Source organism: Heterodontus francisci, chromosome 46 (assembly GCF_036365525.1).
Source record: "Heterodontus francisci isolate sHetFra1 chromosome 46, sHetFra1.hap1, whole genome shotgun sequence".
Lineage (NCBI taxonomy): Eukaryota > Metazoa > Chordata > Chondrichthyes > Heterodontiformes > Heterodontidae > Heterodontus > Heterodontus francisci.
In genome coordinates, this window is record NC_090416.1 from 15880318 (window position 1) to 15898911 (window position 18594).

An 18594-nucleotide genomic window follows, 5' to 3' on the forward strand; every position below is an offset into this window, starting at 1 on the left:
TCAGTGTCTGGGTTGATGCTCACATCCCATGAACAAATAATAAATGAACAGACTATGAAAACAGGAGATATTCAGTCTTAATGAACTTGAAAACAGGCCTCTGCAAGGTGAACCTATAGAGGGATATAAAACAATGGAAAATCTAACTCAAAATATTGCTTTAAATCGCAGGAGTAGGACAAGGGGACACAGTTTGAATGAATAAAATGGTTGGTTTAGGATAATTTGGAAGATTATTCACACACACACACACTGAAGTTTCTTTCTCGATGGATGGATTAGGAAGGTCTGAATGACTGTTATTAGTGCCCTCTCCTCTGAATCAGGCAGTCGTGGCTTCAAGTCCCCACTCCTGACACTTTTTATTGTTACTTGTTCATTGGATGTGGGCATCGCTGGCAGGGCCAGTATTTACTTCCCACTCTTAATTGCCCTTGAGAAGGTGGTGGTGTGCTGCCGCCTTGGACCGCTGCAGTCCGTGTGGTGTAGGTACACCCACAGTGCTGTTAAGGAGGGAGTTCCAGGATTTTGTCCCAGTGACAGTGAAGGAATGGCCGATATAGTTCCAAGTCAGGATGGTGTGTGACTTGGAGGGGAACTTGCAGGTGGTGGTGTTCCCATGCATCTGCTGCCCTTGTCCTTCTAGGTGGTAGAGGTCGCGGGTTTGGAAGGTTCTGTTGGAGGAGTTTTGGCGTGTTGCTGCAGTTCATCTTGTAGATGGTACACACTGCTGCCACTGTGCGTCGGTGGGAGAAGGAGTGAATGTTTGTAGATGGGGTGGCAATCAAGCAGGCTGCTTTGTCCTGGATGGTGTCGAGCTTCTTGAGTGTTGTTGGAGCTGCAACCAACCAGGCAAGTGGAGAATATTCCATCACATTCCTGACTTGTGCCTTGTAGATGGTGGACAGGCACTGGGGAGTCAGGAGGTGAGTTACTCGCCGCAGGATTCCTAGCCTCTGACCTGCTCTTGTAGCCATGGTATTTATATGACTACTCCAGTTCAGTTTCTGGTCTTTGGTAGCCCCTAGGATGTTGATAGTGGGGGATTCAGCGATGGTAATGCCGTTGAATGTCAAAAGGAGATGGTTAGATTCTCTCTTGTTTGAGATGGTCATTGCCTGGCACTTGTGTGGCGCGAATGTTACTTGCCACTTATCAGGCCAAGCCTAGATATTGTCCAGGTCTTGCTGCATCTGGATACCAATTACTTCAGTATCTGAGGAGTCACGAATGGCGCTGATCGTTGTGCAATCATCAGCGAGCATGCCCACTTCTGACCTTATGATGGCAGGAAGGTCATTGATGAAGATGCTGAAGATGGAGCCCATAATTGACGACGGGGATGTTCGTGCAGCCTCCGCCTCCTCCAGATAGTTGTTCAATTCTCCACTACCATTCACAACTGGATGGGGCAGGAGCTTTGATCTTTCCATTGGACGTGGAATCGCTTGGCTGAGTCTGGGATGCTCAACTGGGAATCCACAACCCCCGGGGGGGCCTGTGAGAAGGTTTCAAGGGGTCCGCTTCCCCTGCACCCACTCCACCTCCCACCCCCCCCCCCCCCCCCCCCCACACCTGCCGCAGGATGGGCTCAGCTTTCATCAACTGCTGATGGTTACCATCACAATTAATGCCATTACCAGTCATGTGACCCACCTGACCCCTCACCTCAATCCTATCAATTCATTTACAAAGGTCAACATTAAAAATGAAGGACCGGCAATATTTGGAATCTATTTGGAACCCACTGCTCCTGTTTGAATTACTGGCGTAGGTGGGGTTGGCAATTTCAGAGGAGAGAGATGACCAGGTGTCGAGACCGAGAAGGGAGGTAGAAACAGATGAAAAGCAGCTTCCGGAGCGAACGGGGTAAATAACGCAAGGGGAAAAAATTGCAGCAATCTGGGGAAAGAGTTGTGGGGGGGTCAGGGGGGAGGGGTGCCTAAAGCGATTACTCTTCCAACGAGCTGGCACAGAGTCTCCATCTGTGCTGAACTATTAGACAAATCTATCCTACGGGAGACGGTGAGGGCTCCGGGGGTCAGACGCTGTGTCGGCTCCGGGTGTGAATGCTCCAATGAGTGCAGCACTGGCTGTTCTGCAGCACCCACAGTGTTTGCCCCGCTTTCCACAACCTGCTTACATGAAGCTGGATTTTCAGCAATGACAGCAATGAAGACGACATTCCCCTGAGGCAGGATGAGCATTGACCATGACGTACAGGCCCGTGTGCTTCTCGAAGATCCCTCCACTTCTCAACAGAATTGTTGCTCAGCACCAGATGAAGTAAGTAAAACAAAGATCAGCAATATATTTTAATTGTATCATTCATTTTTATACAGAATACATACTTGTTGTACAGGGTGCGTGGAATTTTTATAACATCGAAGCAGGGGCCTCCGAGGTTGAGAACCCCCCCCCCCCACACAACTACTTCTGCTGTTGAGCTGTGTTGTAACTTCACCAGCTTGGCACCTCGTTTTCAGGTACTCCTGGTGCTGCTGCTGGCATACCCACTTTCCTCAGGGCTGATCCCCTGGCCTGACGGTAATGATCGAGTGGGAGATATGCCGGGCCATGAGGTCACAGATTGTGGTTGAATACAATCCTGCTGCTGATGGCCCACAGCGCCTCATGGATGCCCAGTTTTGAGTTGCTAATTCTCTTCTGAATCTATCCCATTTAGCACAGTGCCAGACGACACGATGGAGGATGTCCTTATTGTGAAGACAGGACTTTGTCACAAGGACTCTGTGCCGGTCACTCCTACCAATACACGGACACATACACCTGTGACAGGTAGATTGTTGAGGACGAGGTCAAGTATGTTTTTTTTCCCTCTTCTTGGTTCCCTCACCACCTGCCGCAGACCCAGTCCAGCAGTTATGTCCTTCGGGGCTCAGCCAGCTCGGTCAGTAGTGGTGCGACTGAGCCACTCTTAACGATGGACATTGAAGTCCCCCCACCCAGAGTACATTCTGTGCACTTGCCACCCTCAGTGCTTCCTCCAAGTGGTGTTCAACATGGAGGAGTACTGACTCATCAGCTGAGGGAGAGGGGTAGGTGGTAATCAGCAGGAGGTTTCCTTGTCCATGTTTGACCAGATGCCACGAGACTTCATGGGGTGCGGAGTCGATGTTGAGGACTCCCAGGGCAACTCCCTCCCGACTGTAGACCCCTGTCCCGCCACCTCTGCTGGGTCTGTCCTGCCGGTGGGACAGGACATACCCGGGGATGGTGATGGAGGAGTTTGGGGTATTGCAAGGTATGATTCAGTGAGTCTGACTGTTGCCTGACTGGTCGGTGGGACAGTTCTCCCACTTTTGGCACAAGCCCCCAGCATGTTAGTGAGGCGGACGATGCAGGGTTGGCTGGACAGGGTGTGCCTTTGTCATTTACAGTGCCTAGGTCAACGGCAGGTGATTTTATTCTCCTTTGACTTTCCTGTAGCGGTTTGAGCCAACTGAGTGTCTTGCTCGGCCATTTCAGAGGACGGTTCAGAGTCAACCATATTGCTGTGGGTCTGGTGTCACGTGTAGGCCAGACCGGGTAAGGACGGCAGATTTCCTTCCCTAAAAGGACATTAGTGATCCAGTTTTTAACAATCCGCTTATATTCACGGTCACCTTTTACTGATTGTAGCTTTTTATTGAAGATTTATTGAATTAATGGAATATAAATTCCCCAGCTGCTGTGGTGGGATTTGAACTCGTGTCTCTGGATCATCATCCAGGCCTCTGGCTTAGTGGCCCAGAAACATAATCACTGTGTTACCGTATCCGAAAACATATGAGCACAGAATGGTGTTCAATTTGGATCTGACCAAAACTAGACACATTGCTCAAGTTGGGTACTTCAGAGACTTGAACCCGTAATCCAGGCTGGCACTCCAGTGCAGTACTGAGGGAGCGCCGCACTGTCGGAGGGTTAGTACTGAGGGAGCGCCGCACTGTCGGAGGGTTAGTACTGAGGGAGCGCCGCACTGTCGGAGGGTTAGTACTGAGGGAGCGCCGCACTGTGGGAGGGTCAGTACCAAGGGAGTGCCGCACTGTGGGAGGGTCAGTGCTGAGGGAGCGCCGCACTGTCGGAGGGTCAGTGCCGAGGGAGCGCCGCACTGTCGGAGGGTTAGTACTGAGGGAGCGCCGCACTGTCGGAGGGTTAGTACTGAGGGAGCGCGGCACTGTCAGAGGGTCAGTACCGAGGGAGTGCCGCACTGTGGGAGGGTCAGTGCTGAGGGAGCGCCGCACTGTCGGAGGGTCAGTGCCGAGGGAGCCCCACACTGTCGGAGGATCGGTACTGAGGGAGCGCCGCACTGTCAGAGGATCAGTACTGAGGGAGCGCCGCACTGTCGGAGGGTCAGTACTGAGGGAGCGCCGCACTGTCGGAGGGTCAGTACTGAGGGAGTGCTGTATTGTCGGAAGGTCAGTACTGAGGGAGTGCCGCACTGTCGTAGGGTCGGTACTGACCTTCCCTTCGGAACCATTCTTCGCTTGTAACCCCAGTCAATGCTAGCACGATCAGAGGGTCAGTACTGAGGGAGTGCCGCACTGTCGGAGGGTCGGTACGGAGGGAGCGCCGCACTGTCGGAGGGTCGGTACTGAGGGAGCGCCGCACTGTCGGAGGGTCAGTACTGAGGGAGTGCCGCACTGTCGGAGGGTCAGTACTGAGGGAGTGCTGCACTGTCGGAGGGTCAGTACTGAGGGAGCGCCGCACTGTCGGAGGGTCAGTACTGAGGGAGTGCCGCACTGTCGGAGGGTCAGTACTGAGGGAGTGCTGCACTGTCGGAGGTGCTGTCTTTCTATGAGATATTAAATTGAGGTCCTGTCTGCCCGTCTCCAGTGGATGTAGAAGATCCCACGGCCACTATTGGAAGAAGAGTCGGGGGGGGGAGTTCTCCCCAGTGTCCTGGAGCCAAATATTTATCCCTCAACCAACATCACTAAAAAAAAACCAGATGATCTGGGTCATTATCACATCGCTGTTTGTGGGATCTTGCTGTGCGCAGATTGGCTGCCGCGTTTCCGACATTACAACAGCGACCCACACTTCAGGCAAAAGATAAGTGCGTCATTGGCTGTAAAGCACTTCGGGCGTCTCTTCCAGAATGTTCTTTTGTTGCTGCTGAATTCCCTTTTCCAGGGGGTGGTGCTGTTTACTGTCGGCCTGGTGGAGAGAATTGAAATTGGGTGAGTGGGAGGGGGATGGGGAATCGGGCCTTCCCGGCCACTCACTCCGACTCCCTCAAAAAATAGCCATGTAAATTCCTGCCATTCAGGCCCGGATCTCCACGGAGACGGTTTCTCTGGGATACTGTCTCTCGGGGTGATCGCAACAAAAGGACGCCGAGCATTTTGTCAGCGTAAGGCGACTTATCTTCACTGTATGTCTTCCCGCCATCTTCCACCCAGTTATTGCAGTGTGAGCGGAGGGTCCCTGCGTTGGGAGGCGGGTTGGTTATTTTGAGAGGAGCCTGTGGGCGGCAGCCAAGATATAATCGGGCCTGAGACAAGTGGCTGAAGGGACAACAGCTTGCATTTGTATAGCGCCTTTGACACTCCACAGGAACGTTTACCCAATAAAATTGAACACCGAGCCACATGGGGAGATATTGGGGGCCAGGCCACCAAAAGTTCGGCCAAAGAGGTCTGTTTTGAGGAGGAGAGAGAGAGAGAGAGGCAGAGAGGTTTAGGGAGGGAATTCCAGAGCTTAGGGCCCCCAGGCAGCTGAAGGCACGGCCGCCAGTGGTGGAGTGATGGGAATCGTGGGGGATGGGCGAGAGGCCGGAATTGGAGGAGGGCAAAGATCTTGGAGGGGACGAGGGCCATGGAGGGATTTGGAAAGGAGGATGAGAATTTGAAATAAATTCGGACTTCAGCGCCCCTTCACCCGGGTCATAAACAACAGACTGAGCCGTTGAAGCGGGTTGCATTGCCACCCTATGCTGAGGGCAGGGTTGACGGATGATGTCGGTCCCTCAGACGGAGGAAGAGTCACATCCCAGCCTCCCAAAAAATCGATGGAGAGCCTATCAGCCAAGGAATGCCATGCTGAACAACAGTGGGAAGGCAAGGGAGGGCAGAGGAGCCGTTTAGTGGGGGAGGAGGATGGGTGAGGGTGCTGGGGCGTCAGGACAATGACGGGCACCTGGGCAGAAAGAACCTGCATTTCCATAGCGCCCGTTCACGACCTCAAGAGGTCTCAAAGCGCTTTATAGCCAAAGCGTGGTGACTGTTGTAATGTTGGAAAAGCGGCCGCCAATCTTGCGAACAGCAAGATCCCACAAACGGCAATGTGATGATGACCGGAGAGCAGCGAGGGATAAATATTGGCCAGGACGCGGGGGAGATCCCCCCCCCCCCCAACACCTGCTCTTTTTCCAATGGCGCCTCTGGGATCCTTTTACACCCACCTGAGAGGACAGACGGGGCCTCGGTTACATCCAAGAGACGGCACCTCTGACAGTGCAGCACTCCCTCAGTATTGCACTGGCGATGCCAACCTTGATTTTGGGCTCAAGTCTATGCATCGGGGCTTAAACCCACAAACCTTCTGACTCAGAGGTGATTCACCGCTGATACCAAGGTGACGGAGGCAGTTTGTGTTGGAATAGAATGTAAATTCAAGCTGCTTTCGATTGGAGTGAATCAGACATGAACAAATCCCTTTGGTCATTTCAACTCTGGTTCCTGTTTCCCAATGAAAAGGCTTTCTGACCTCTCCATTCATACTACTCAGCGACAGTGTCACTTCTGGGGAGCAGCTGACTGGTGACTCAGTGAAAAGTGACTGGCCATTTTCAACCCTGTTTTTCAGCCGGCAGCCCCAGCTGCTGTTAATCCCACGTGAAGACAGGCATTCTCTCCAGCAACTAGTTAATGGGCCCTGCGCCAGATACTTACAAAGGGGAAAGCAGTAACTCGGGCTGGTTTATTCCCCTTCAGTCAGCTGATTGACTCTCAATCAGCACCTTCTGTCTGCCCCCACAAAACAAGGGCAATCACAGTGTAGAGGGAGCTTCACTCGGTATCTAACCCCGTGCTGTACCTGTCCTGGGAGTGTTTGATGGGGGACAGTGTAGAGGGAGCTTTACTCTGTATCTAACCCCGTGCTGTGCCTGTCCTGGGAGTGTTTGATGGGGACAGTGTAGAGGGAGCTTTACTCTGTATCTAACACCCGTGCTGTACCTGTCGTGGGGAGTGTTTGATGGGGACAGTGTAGGGGGGAGCTTTACTCTGTATCTAACCCCGTGCTGTACCTGTCGTGGGGAGTGTTTGATGGGGGACAGTGTAGAGGGAGCTTCACTCTGTATCTAACCCCGTACTGTACCTGTCGTGGGGAGTGTTTGATGGGGACAGTGCAGAGGGAGCTTCACTCAGTATCTAATCGTGTTTTTTTTATGGGGTCAGTGTAAAGGGAGCTTTATCAGCAAACAATCAGTTAAAATGGTTCACATCCCTGAAAGGAGGAGGCAGGAAGTTAAGTAATTGTTGCTCTCAGAGAGGACAGAATACATCAGTTACTAGGAGAAACCAGGTGTACAACAATGACTGGTCCCACTCCTCACTGGCCAGGTGTTTCCTGCAATTCTGTTCCCAGTCGTCACCCACTGGCTCTCATTATTCAAACACTTGACAACAGCCCTACACAAAGGAGAATTCTGTTAATTTTATAAATAAATGCAAGACCAGGATTAATTTGAGAGGGGAGAGCGCAAGGTAGTGGGACTAGTTTTGGGTTGATAAAGGGCTATGGGGAGAGAGTGGGGCAGTGGGATTAGTTTGGGGATTGATAAAGGGCTATGGGGAGAGAGTGGGGCACTGGGATTGGTTTGGGGATTGATAAAGGGCTATGGGGAAAGAGTGGGGCAGTGGGATTGGTTTGGGGATTGATAAAGGGCTATGGGGAGAGAGTGGGGCAGTGGGATTGGTTTGGGGATTGATAAAGGGCCATGGGGAGAGCGGGGCAGTGGGATGGGTTTGGGGATTGATAAAGGGCTATGGGGAGAGAGTGGGGCAGTGGGATTGGTTTGGGGATTGGTGCAGGACTATGGGGAGTGAGAGGGGCAGTGGGATTAGTTTGGGGATTGATAAAGGGCCATGGGGAGAGAGCAGGTCAGTGGGATTAGTTTGGGATTGATACAGGGCTATGAGGAGAGACTGAGGCTGTGGGATTAATTTGGGGATTGATACAGGGCTATGGGGAGAGAGTGGGGCAGTGGGATTAGTTTGGGGATTGATAAAGGGCTATGGGGAGAGAGTGGGGCACTGGGATTGGTTTGGGGATTGATAAAGGGCTATGGGGAAAGAGTGGGGCAGTGGGATTGGTTTGGGGATTGATAAAGGGCTATGGGGAGAGAGTGGGGCAGTGGGATTGGTTTGGGGATTGATAAAGGGCCATGGGGAGAGCGGGGCAGTGGGATGGGTTTGGGGATTGATAAAGGGCTATGGGGAGAGAGTGGGGCAGTGGGATTGGTTTGGGGATTGGTGCAGGACTATGGGGAGTGAGAGGGGCAGTGGGATTAGTTTGGGGATTGATAAAGGGCCATGGGGAGAGAGCAGGTCAGTGGGATTAGTTTGGGATTGATACAGGGCTATGAGGAGAGACTGAGGCTGTGGGATTAATTTGGGGATTGATACAGGGCTATGGGGAGAGAGTGGGGCAGTGGGTTTAGTTTGGGGATTGATAGAGCTATGGGGAGAGAGCGGAGCAGTGGGATTAGTTTGGGGATTGATACAGGGCTATGGGGAGAGAGTGGGGCAGTGGGTTTAGTTTGGGGATTGATACAGGGCTATGGGAACAGTGGGGCAGTGGGTTTAGTTTGGGGATTGATACAGGGCTATGGGAAGAGTGGGGCAGTGGGATTAGTTTGGGGATTGATACAGGGTTATGGGGAGAGAGCGGGGCAGTGGGATTAGTTTGGGGATTGATACAGGGCTATGGGGAGAGAGCAGGGCAGTGGGATTAGTTTGGGGATTGATACAGGGCTATGGGAAGAGAGCGGGGCACTGGGATTAGTTTGGGGATTGATACAGGGCTATGGGGAGAGAGTGGGGCAGTGGGATTAGTTTGGGGATTGATCCAGGGCTATGGGAAGAGTGGGGCAGTGGGATTAGTTTGGGGATTGATACAGGGCTATGGGGAGAGAGCAGGGCAGTGGGATTAGTTTGGGGATTGATACAGGGCTATGGGGAGAGAGCAGGGCAGTGGGATTAGTTTGGGGATTGATGCAGGGCTATGGGGAGAGAGCGGGGCAGTGGGTTTAGTTTGGGGATTGATACAGGGCTATGGGGAGAGAGCGGGCAGTGGGATTAGTTTAGGGATTGATACAGGGCTATGGGGAGAGAGTGGGGCAGTGGGTTTAGTTTGGGGATTGATACAGAGCTATGGGGAGAGAGTGGGGCAGTGGGATTAGTTTGGGGATTGATACAGGGCTATGGGGAGAGAGTGGGGCAGTGGGATTAGTTTGGGGATTGATACAGGGCTATGGGGAGAGAGTGGGGCAGTGAGATTAGTTTGGGGATTGATACAGGGCTATGGGGAGAGAGCGGGCAGTGGGATTAGTTTAGGGATTGATACAGGGCTATGGGGAGAGAGCGGGGCAGTGGGATTAGTTTGGGGATTGATACAGAGCTATGGGAAGAGAGTGGGGCAGTGGGATTAGTTTGGGGATTGATACAGGGCTATGGGGAGAGAGTGGGGCAGTGGGTTTAGTTTGGGGATTGATACAGAGCTATGGGAAGAGAGCGGGGCAGTGGGATTAGTTTGGGTAAATAAAAACAAAATACTGCGGATGCTGGAAATCTGAAATAAAAACAAGAAATGCTGGAACCACTCAGCAGGTCTGGCAGCATCTGTGGAAAGAGAAGCAGAGTTAACGTTTCGGGTCAGTGACCCTTCATCGGAACTGACAAATATTAGAAAAGTCACAGGTTATAAGCAAGTGAGGTGGGGGTGGGACAAGAGATAACAAAGGAGGTCTAGATTGGACCAGGCCACACAGCTGACCAAAAGGTCACGGAGCAAAGGCAAACAATATGTTAATGGTGTGTTGAAAGACAAAGCATTAGTACAGATTAGCTGTTAATACACTGAATATTGAACAGCAGCAAGTGCAAACCTGAAAAAAAACAGTGGGTAAGCAAAATGAACACACTAAGGTGAAATGAAATAAATGCAAATAAAAGATTGTAAAAAATTGTGGATTGATACAGGGCTATGGGGAGAGAGTGGGGCAGTGGGATTAGTTTGGGGATTGATACAGGGCTATGGGAAGAGTGGGGCAGTGGGATTAGTTTGGGGATTGTTACAGAGCTATGGGAAGAGTGGGGCAGTGGGATTAGTTTGGGGATTGTTACAGAGCTATGGGAAGAGTGGGGCAGTGGGATTAGTTTGGGGATTGATACAGGGCTATGGGAAGAGTGGGGCAGTGGGATTAGTTTGGGGATTGATACAGGGCTATGGGAAGAGTGGGGCAGTGGGATTAGTTTGGGGATTGATACAGGGCTATGGGGAGAGAGTGGGGCAGTGGGTTTAGTTTGGGGATTGATCCTGGGCTATGGGAAGAGTGGGGCAGTGGGATTAGTTTGGGGATTGATACAGGGCTATGGGGAGAGAGTGGGGCAGTGGGTTTAGTTTGGGGATTGATACTGGGCTATGGGGAGAGAGCGGGGCAGTGGGTTTAGTTTGGGGATTGATACAGGGCTATGGGGAGAGAGTGGGGCAGTGGGATTAGTTTGGGGATTGATACAGGGCTATGGGGAGAGAGTGGGGCAGTGGGTTTAGTTTGGGGATTGATACTGGGCTATGGGGAGAGAGCGGGGCAGTGGGTTTAGTTTGGGGATTGATAAAGGGCTATGGGGAGAGAGTGGGGCAGTGGGATTAGTTTGGGGATTGATACAGGGCTATGGGGAGAGAGCGGGGCAGTGGGTTTAGTTTGGGGATTGATGCAGGGCTATGGGGAGAGAGCGGGGCAGTGGGTTTAGTTTGGGGATTGATACAGGGCTATGGGGAGAGAGCGGGGCAGTGGGTTTAGTTTGGGGATTGATAAAGGGCTATGGGGAGAGAGTGGGGGAGTGGGATTAGTTTGGGGATTGATAAAGGGCTACGGGGAGAGAGCGGGGCAGTGGGTTTAGTTTGGGGATTGATAAAGGGCTATGGGGAGAGAGCGGGCAGTGGGATTAGTTTGGGGATTGTTACAGAGCTATGGGAAGAGTGGGGCAGTGGGATTAGTTTGGGGATTGATAGCTATGGGAAGAGTGGGGCAGTGGGATTAGTTTGGGGATTGATACAGGGCTATGGGAAGAGAGCGGGGCAGTGGGATTAGTTTGGGGATTGATACAGAGCTATGGGAAGAGTGCAGGGCAGTGGGATTAGTTTGGGGATTGTTACAGAGCTATGGGAAGAGTGGGGCAGTGGGATTAGTTTGGGGATTGATACAGGGCTATGGGAAGAGTGGGGCAGTGGGATTAGTTTGGGGATTGATACAGAGCTATGGGAAGAGTGGGGCAGTGGGATTAGTTTGGGGATTGATACAGAGCTATGGGAAGAGTGGGGCAGTGGGATTAGTTTGGGGATTGATACAGAGCTATGGGAAGAGTGGGGCAGTGGGATTAGTTTGGGGATTGATACAGAGCTATGGGAAGAGTGGGGCAGTGGGATTAGTTTGGGGATTGATAGCTATGGGAAGAGTGGGGCAGTGGGATTAGTTTGGGGATTGATACAGGGCTATGGGAAGAGTGGGGCAGTGGGATTAGTTTGGGGATTGATACAGAGCTATGGGAAGAGCGGGGCAGTGGGATTAGTTTGGGGATTGATACAGAGCTATGGGAAGAGTGGGGCAGTGGGATTAGTTTGGGGATTGATACAGAGCTATGGGAAGAGTGGGGCAGTGGGATTAGTTTGGGGATTGATACAGAGCTATGGGAAGAGTGGGGCAGTGGGATTAGTTTGGGGATTGATACAGGGCTATGGGAAGAGAGTGGGGCAGTGGGATTAGTTTGGGGATTGATACAGAGCTATGGGAAGAGCGGGGCAGTGGGATTAGTTTGGGGATTGATACAGAGCTATGGGAAGAGCGGGGCAGTGGGATTAGTTTGGGGATTGATACAGAGCTATGGGAAGAGTGGGGCAGTGGGATTAGTTTGGGATTGATACAGGGCTATGGGAAGAGTGGGGCAGTGGGATTAGTTTGGGGATTGATACAGAGCTATGGGAAGAGTGGGGCAGTGGGATTAGTTTGGGGATTGATACAGAGCTATGGGAAGAGAGTGGGGCAGTGGGATTAGTTTGGAGATTGATACAGAGCTATGGGAAGAGAGCGGGGCAGTGGGATTAGTTTGGGGATTGATACAGAGCTATGGGGAGAGAGCGGGCAGTGGGATTAGTTTGGGGATTGATACAGAGCTATGGGAAGAGTGGGGCAGTGGGATTAGTTTGGGGATTGATACAGAGCTATGGGAAGAGTGAGGCAGTGGGATTAGTTTGGGGATTGATACAGAGCTATGGGAAGAGTGGGGCAGTGGGATTAGTTTGGGGATTGATACAGAGCTATGGGAAGAGTGGGGCAGTGGGATTAGTTTGGGGATTGATACAGAGCTATGGGAAGAGTGGGGCAGTGGGATTAGTTTGGGGATTGATACAGAGCTATGGGAAGAGTGGGGCAGTGGGATTAGTTTGGAGATTGATACAGAGCTATGGGAAGAGAGCGGGGCAGTGGGATTAGTTTGGGGATTGATACAGAGCTATGGGGAGAGAGCGGGCAGTGGGATTAGTTTGGGGATTGATACAGAGCTATGGGAAGAGTGGGGCAGTGGGATTAGTTTGGGGATTGATACAGAGCTATGGGAAGAGTGGGGCAGTGGGATTAGTTTGGGGATTGATACAGAGCTATGGGAAGAGTGGGGCAGTGGGATTAGTTTGGGGATTGATACAGAGCTATGGGAAGAGTGGGGCAGTGGGATTAGTTTGGGGATTGATACAGAGCTATGGGAAGAGTGGGGCAGTGGGATTTATCACTGGTATACACGGACATACAACCTTTCACACATGGTATGCAGACACGACCGGGAGAGGAGGGAGGCAATGACCGCAAGGGGCCCCGGGTCCCCTTCTGCAGTCGAGATTGTGGGGAACAGAATGATGAAACCTTGCCAAATGCAGGAAGCCCCCTAGAAAAGGCAGGATGGGGCCAACAAGCTGCGGACTGGCCTGGGACTGTCAGAACCTGCTGTCTGCCCAGGGTCAGGGGTCACAGCTGGTTGGAGCCATTGTCAGGAATAGCACAAGGCAGCTGTCAGCGTTCCTGGGGTCAGGGATCACGGGTTGGGGGAGGCTGGAAGAGGGGACATGGGGAAGCTCAGTGCTATACACAGGCTGTGTTAAAAATGGTTCAGTCTCGGCATTCCGATAGGACAGCGTCAGCACCTGTTAATAGATGATAATTAAATTAGCCTGTCTGACAATGGAAGGGGCTGCCGGAGAGTGAACTGCACAGAGAGACAGTGGGAGACAGAAACACAGAGAGGGAGAAAAGAGAGGGAGAGAGAGAGAAAGACAGACACAGAGAGGGACACAAGAGGGAGAGAGACAGAGAGCGAGAGAGACAGAGACCGAGACACAGAGAGAGATGGAGGGAGAGAAAGACAGAAACAGAGAGAGAAAGACAGATAATCAAAGAGAAAGAGAGGAAGTGGGATGGGGGTGGGAGAGATGAGAGACAGGGAGAGAGGCAAAGAGAGGGGGTAAAATTTTGGGGCAAACAATGAACTCGAGTGCGTGACTCTGTTACCGAGGGCCCCCTTCTGCACCTCCCCCGGGCCCCCCCATTCGCTGTTATTTTCAGTTGCAGCAGAGAGTTTAATCTACTGTTGGTTAAACCTGTCCTTAAATGGATGGAGTGGAACAGCTCCTGTCCCTTCCCCCTCCCCCAACATTACATAGTCCTCTGACTGCGACAAAATTCCTCTTGCAACAACTGGTCGCTTTGTCATGTGTCACCATCAGTATTCCCAAACAGTTGGGACTCACTGTGAGTGCAGCCATTATCTCCCACATATAGGACGTTCCCAGCCAGAAAGGAATGTTGGTTATCACGATTGCCGTGCACAGTCTGTAACTGTTTGGCTTTATTGGGGTCTCACTGCGGGGTTCATCTCTTTAGCTTATGACCTCTGTTTTGGGGTCGGCCTCCCCCATCTCTGTAACCTCCTCCAGCCCCTACAATCCTCTGAGATCTCAGCGCTGCTCCGATTCTGGCCTCTCGCCCCCCCTGATTTCCATCGCTCTGCCATTGGTGACCGTGTCTAAACTCCGGAATTCCCACCCTAAACCTCTCCACATCCGCCCCCCCCCCTCTCATGGTGTCAATTATCAGGCACATTCCTAGACAGTAAGGACCCCCCCCCACCCCCCACCCCCCTCACTTCAATCCCCCATCCGCTGGTGAGAGATTTTTTTATAAATTGCTGTTTCAGTCAGTCCCTGCTGACTGACAGCTGTGAGCTTCGCTCACCAGAGAACAGCTGAGGTCAAACAGCAGTGCCCTGTGTGTGTGTGTGTGTGTGTGTGTGGCCTGGACACAGAAATAGCTTGCCCATTCACATCCTAATCTCTAGTATGAGTACAATGTTGAGATGTGGGTCAGAGGTGCTATATAAATGCAAGGTTAGTTCTTTAGCTATAGTGGATGGCGGTGTACTGATTATATTACTGGATTGTTAATCTTGAGAATGTGAGTTCTAAACCCATCATGGCATTTTGAGAATTTGAAAGCCTGAGCTGCTGTCTCCACATCCTCTTCATCAGCAAGATCACTTGCTTCCAAACTGTAATATCCTCCCCCGTCTCTATCCCTGCCTTAACTCATCTGCTGCTGACACCCTCATCCACGCCTTTGCTACCCCCGCCCCCCCCCCCCCCCACCCAGTCTCCGACTATTCCAATTCTCTCCTGGTTGGTTTCCCATCTTCCGCCGACGTCATCCAGAACTCCTGTTGCCGTCGTAGCCCAACTCGCACCAAGCCCCCGTTCACCCATCACCCACTGTGCTCGCTGACCTACACCCGCTCCCAGTTCGGCCGCATCTCTTTGCCTTATGGCCTCTGTTTGGAGCCGCTCCCCCCCCTCTCTCCTTATCTCTGTAACCGCCTCCCACCCCTACAACCTCCCGAGATCTCTGCGCTCCTCCAATTCCGACCTGTTACACATCTCCTCCCCCCCCCGCCACCCTCCCCCCACCCGATTCCCATCACTCCACCATTGGCGGCTGTGCCTTCAGCTGCCTGAGCCCTCAGCTCTGGAATTCCCATCCCTAAACCTCTCCCTCTGGAGTGTCAGAACCCCTCGGTTTGTATGGAATCTGCTAGTTTAAGAAGAAGGCAACTAGGGGCATAAACACCCGCCTTGCCAGTGACCCTGCCACCCCCCATCCCAAGAATGAGTTGAGCCCGATATAGCAAGGTGTGATCTTGAGTGTGAGGCTTGAAATTCCTGGCTCCTTTAAGATTCCTACTGGACAGCTGACCTCATCCTCCCCCACCCAACCAACAAGTATTGGAATTCTGGGCCATCTGTTGTCTGGTCACCTAATATCCTACAGGACTCATTATATAGCTCGTGATGTTCCAGTGACCTGTGACCCTCTCAGATGCACTGAACCCCTCCCAGAGCATCGGATTACACCATGTTTCGGACTGACTGCAGGCAAGGTCATCAATAGCAGGCAAACTGTTGAGTGCGGGATTTCCAACCATGTTGGGTCCTACCTGAAGTGGGGCTTGGCAGTCGGAGGACCAAGCTGAGCTCACGACGACAAGCCCTAAACCCAAGAAGCAACCTAGCGACGTTAATGCACCAGCCCCCTCTCTTCTCCCTGTTTTCTCTCTCTTTTCGAGTACACTTTGGCTTTCTCCTCTCACAAACCACACGAGACTGCCACATCACGTAACCTTATGACACAAGGAGGAGGCCACTTGGCCCATCGGCACTTGTGCCAGCTCTTTGAAAGAGTGATCCCCACTAGCCCACCCCATCAACCTCTGCCTTTCCCCATAGCTCTGCAAAGTGTTAACTTTCCAGATATATAAACAGTTCCGCTTCATTTCTGATAGTTGGCTCTTGTTCTTATGGCGACAGGGCGACTCAACATTCATAGAGCTGCAAAGGTTAGCAGCACAGAGACGAGGCCATTCAGTCTATCACATCTGTTCCTACTCTGCGCAGGATCAATGCAAAGAGAATCCCACTGCCTGGTTGTCACCTCATGGGTTTATAGACTCTGGGTGAGGTTTATAGACACTGAGTGAGGTTTATAGACACTGAGTGAGGTTTATAGACACTGAGTGAGGTTTATAGACACTGAGTGAGGTTTATAGACACTGAGTGAGGTTTATAGACACTGAGTGAGGTTTATAGACACTGGGTGAGGTTAATACACACTGGGTGAGGTTAATACACACTGAGTGAGGTTTATAGACACTGGGTGAGGTTTATAGACACTGGGTGAGGTTAATAGACACTGAGTGAGGTTTATAGACACTGGGTGAGGTTTATAGACTCTGAGTGAGGTTTATAGACACTGAGTGAGGTTTATAGACACTGGGTGAGGTTTATAGACACTGGGTGAGGTTAATACACACTGGGTGAGGTTAATACACACTGAGTGAGGTTTATAGACACTGAGTGAGGTTTATAGACACTGAGTGAGGTTTATAGACACTGAGTGAGGTTTATAGACACTGAGTGAGGTTTATAGACACTGGGTGAGGTTTATAGACACTGGGTGAGGTTAATAGACACTGAGTGAGGTTTATAGACACTGGGTGAGGTTTATAGACACTGAGTGAGGTTTATAGACACTGAGTGAGGTTTATAGACACTGAGTGAGGTTTATAGACACTGGGTGAGGTTTATAGACTCTGAGTGAGGTTTATAGACTCTGAGTGAGGTTTATAGACACTGAGTGAGGTTTATAGACACTGAGTGAGGTTTATAGACACTGGGTGAGGTTTATAGACTCTGGGTGAGGTTTATAGACACTGGGTGAGGTTTATAGACTCTGGGTGAGGTTTATAGACACTGAGTGAGGTTTATAGACACTAGGTGAGGTTTATAGACTCTGGGTGAGGCTTGTAGACACTGAGTGAGGCTTGTAGACACTGAGTGAGGCTTGTAGACACTGAGTGAGGCTTGTAGACACTGAGTGAGGCTTGTAGACACTGAGTGAGGTTTATAGACTCTGGGTGAGGTTTATAGACACTGGGTGAGGTTTATAGACTCTGAGTGAGGTTTATAGACACTGGGTGAGGTTTATAGACTCTGAGTGAGGTTTATAGACACTGAGTGAGGTTTATAGACACTGAGTGAGGTTTATAGACACTGAGTGAGGTTTATAGACACTGAGTGAGGTTTATAGACACTGGGTGAGGTTTATAGACACTGGGTGAGGTTTATGGACACTGGGTGAGGTTTATGGACTCTGGGTGAGGTTTATGGACTCTGGGTGAGGTTTATGGACACTGAGTGAGGTTTATAGAAACTGGGTGAGGTTTATAGACTCTGGGTGAGGTTTATAGACTCTGGGTGAGGTTTATAGACTCTGAGTGAGGTTTACAGAAACTGGGTGAGGTTTACAGAAACTGGGTGAGGTTTATAGACTCTGAGTGAGGTTTATAGACTCTGGGTGAGGTTTATAGACACTGAGTGAGGTTTACAGAAACTGGGTGAGGTTTATAGACTCTGAGTGAGGTTTATAGACTCTGAGTGAGGTTTATAGACTCTGAGTGAGGTTTATAGACTCTGGGTGAGGTTTATAGAAACTGGGTGAGGTTTATAGACTCTGGGTGAGGTTTATAGAAACTGGGTGAGGTTTATAGACACTGGGTGAGGTTTATAGACTCTGGGTGAGGTTTATAGACTCTGGGTGAGGTTTATAGAAACTGGGTGAGGTTTATAGAAACTGGGTGAGGTTTATAGACACTGGGTGAGGTTTATAGACACTGGGTGAGGTTTATAGACTCTGGGTGAGGTTTATAGAAACTGGGTGAGGTTTATAGACTCTGGGTGAGGTTTATAGACTCTGGGTGAGGTTTATAGACTCTGGGTGAGGTTTATAGACACTGGGTGAGGTTTATAGACTCTGGGTGAGGTTTATCGAAACTGGGTGAGGTTTATAGACTCTGGGTGAGGTTTATCGAAACTGGGTGAGGTTTATAGACTCGGTGAGGTTTATAGACTCTGGGTGAGGTTTACAGAAACTGGATGAGGTTTATAGACTCTGGGTGAGGTTTATAGACTCTGAGTGAGGTTTATAGACACTGGGTGAGGCTTGTAGACACTGGGTGAGGCTTGTAGACACTGAGTGAGGTTTGTAGACACTGAGTGAGGTTTGTAGACACTGAGTGAGGTTTGTAGACACTGAGTGAGGTTTGTAGACACTGAGTGAGGTTTGTAGACACTGAGTGAGGCTTGTAGGCACTGAGTGAGGCTTGTAGACTCTGAGTGAGGTTTATAGAAACTGGGTGAGGTTTATAGAAACTGGGTGAGGTTTATAGACTCTGGGTGAGGTTTATAGACTCTGGGTGAGGTTTATAGACTCTG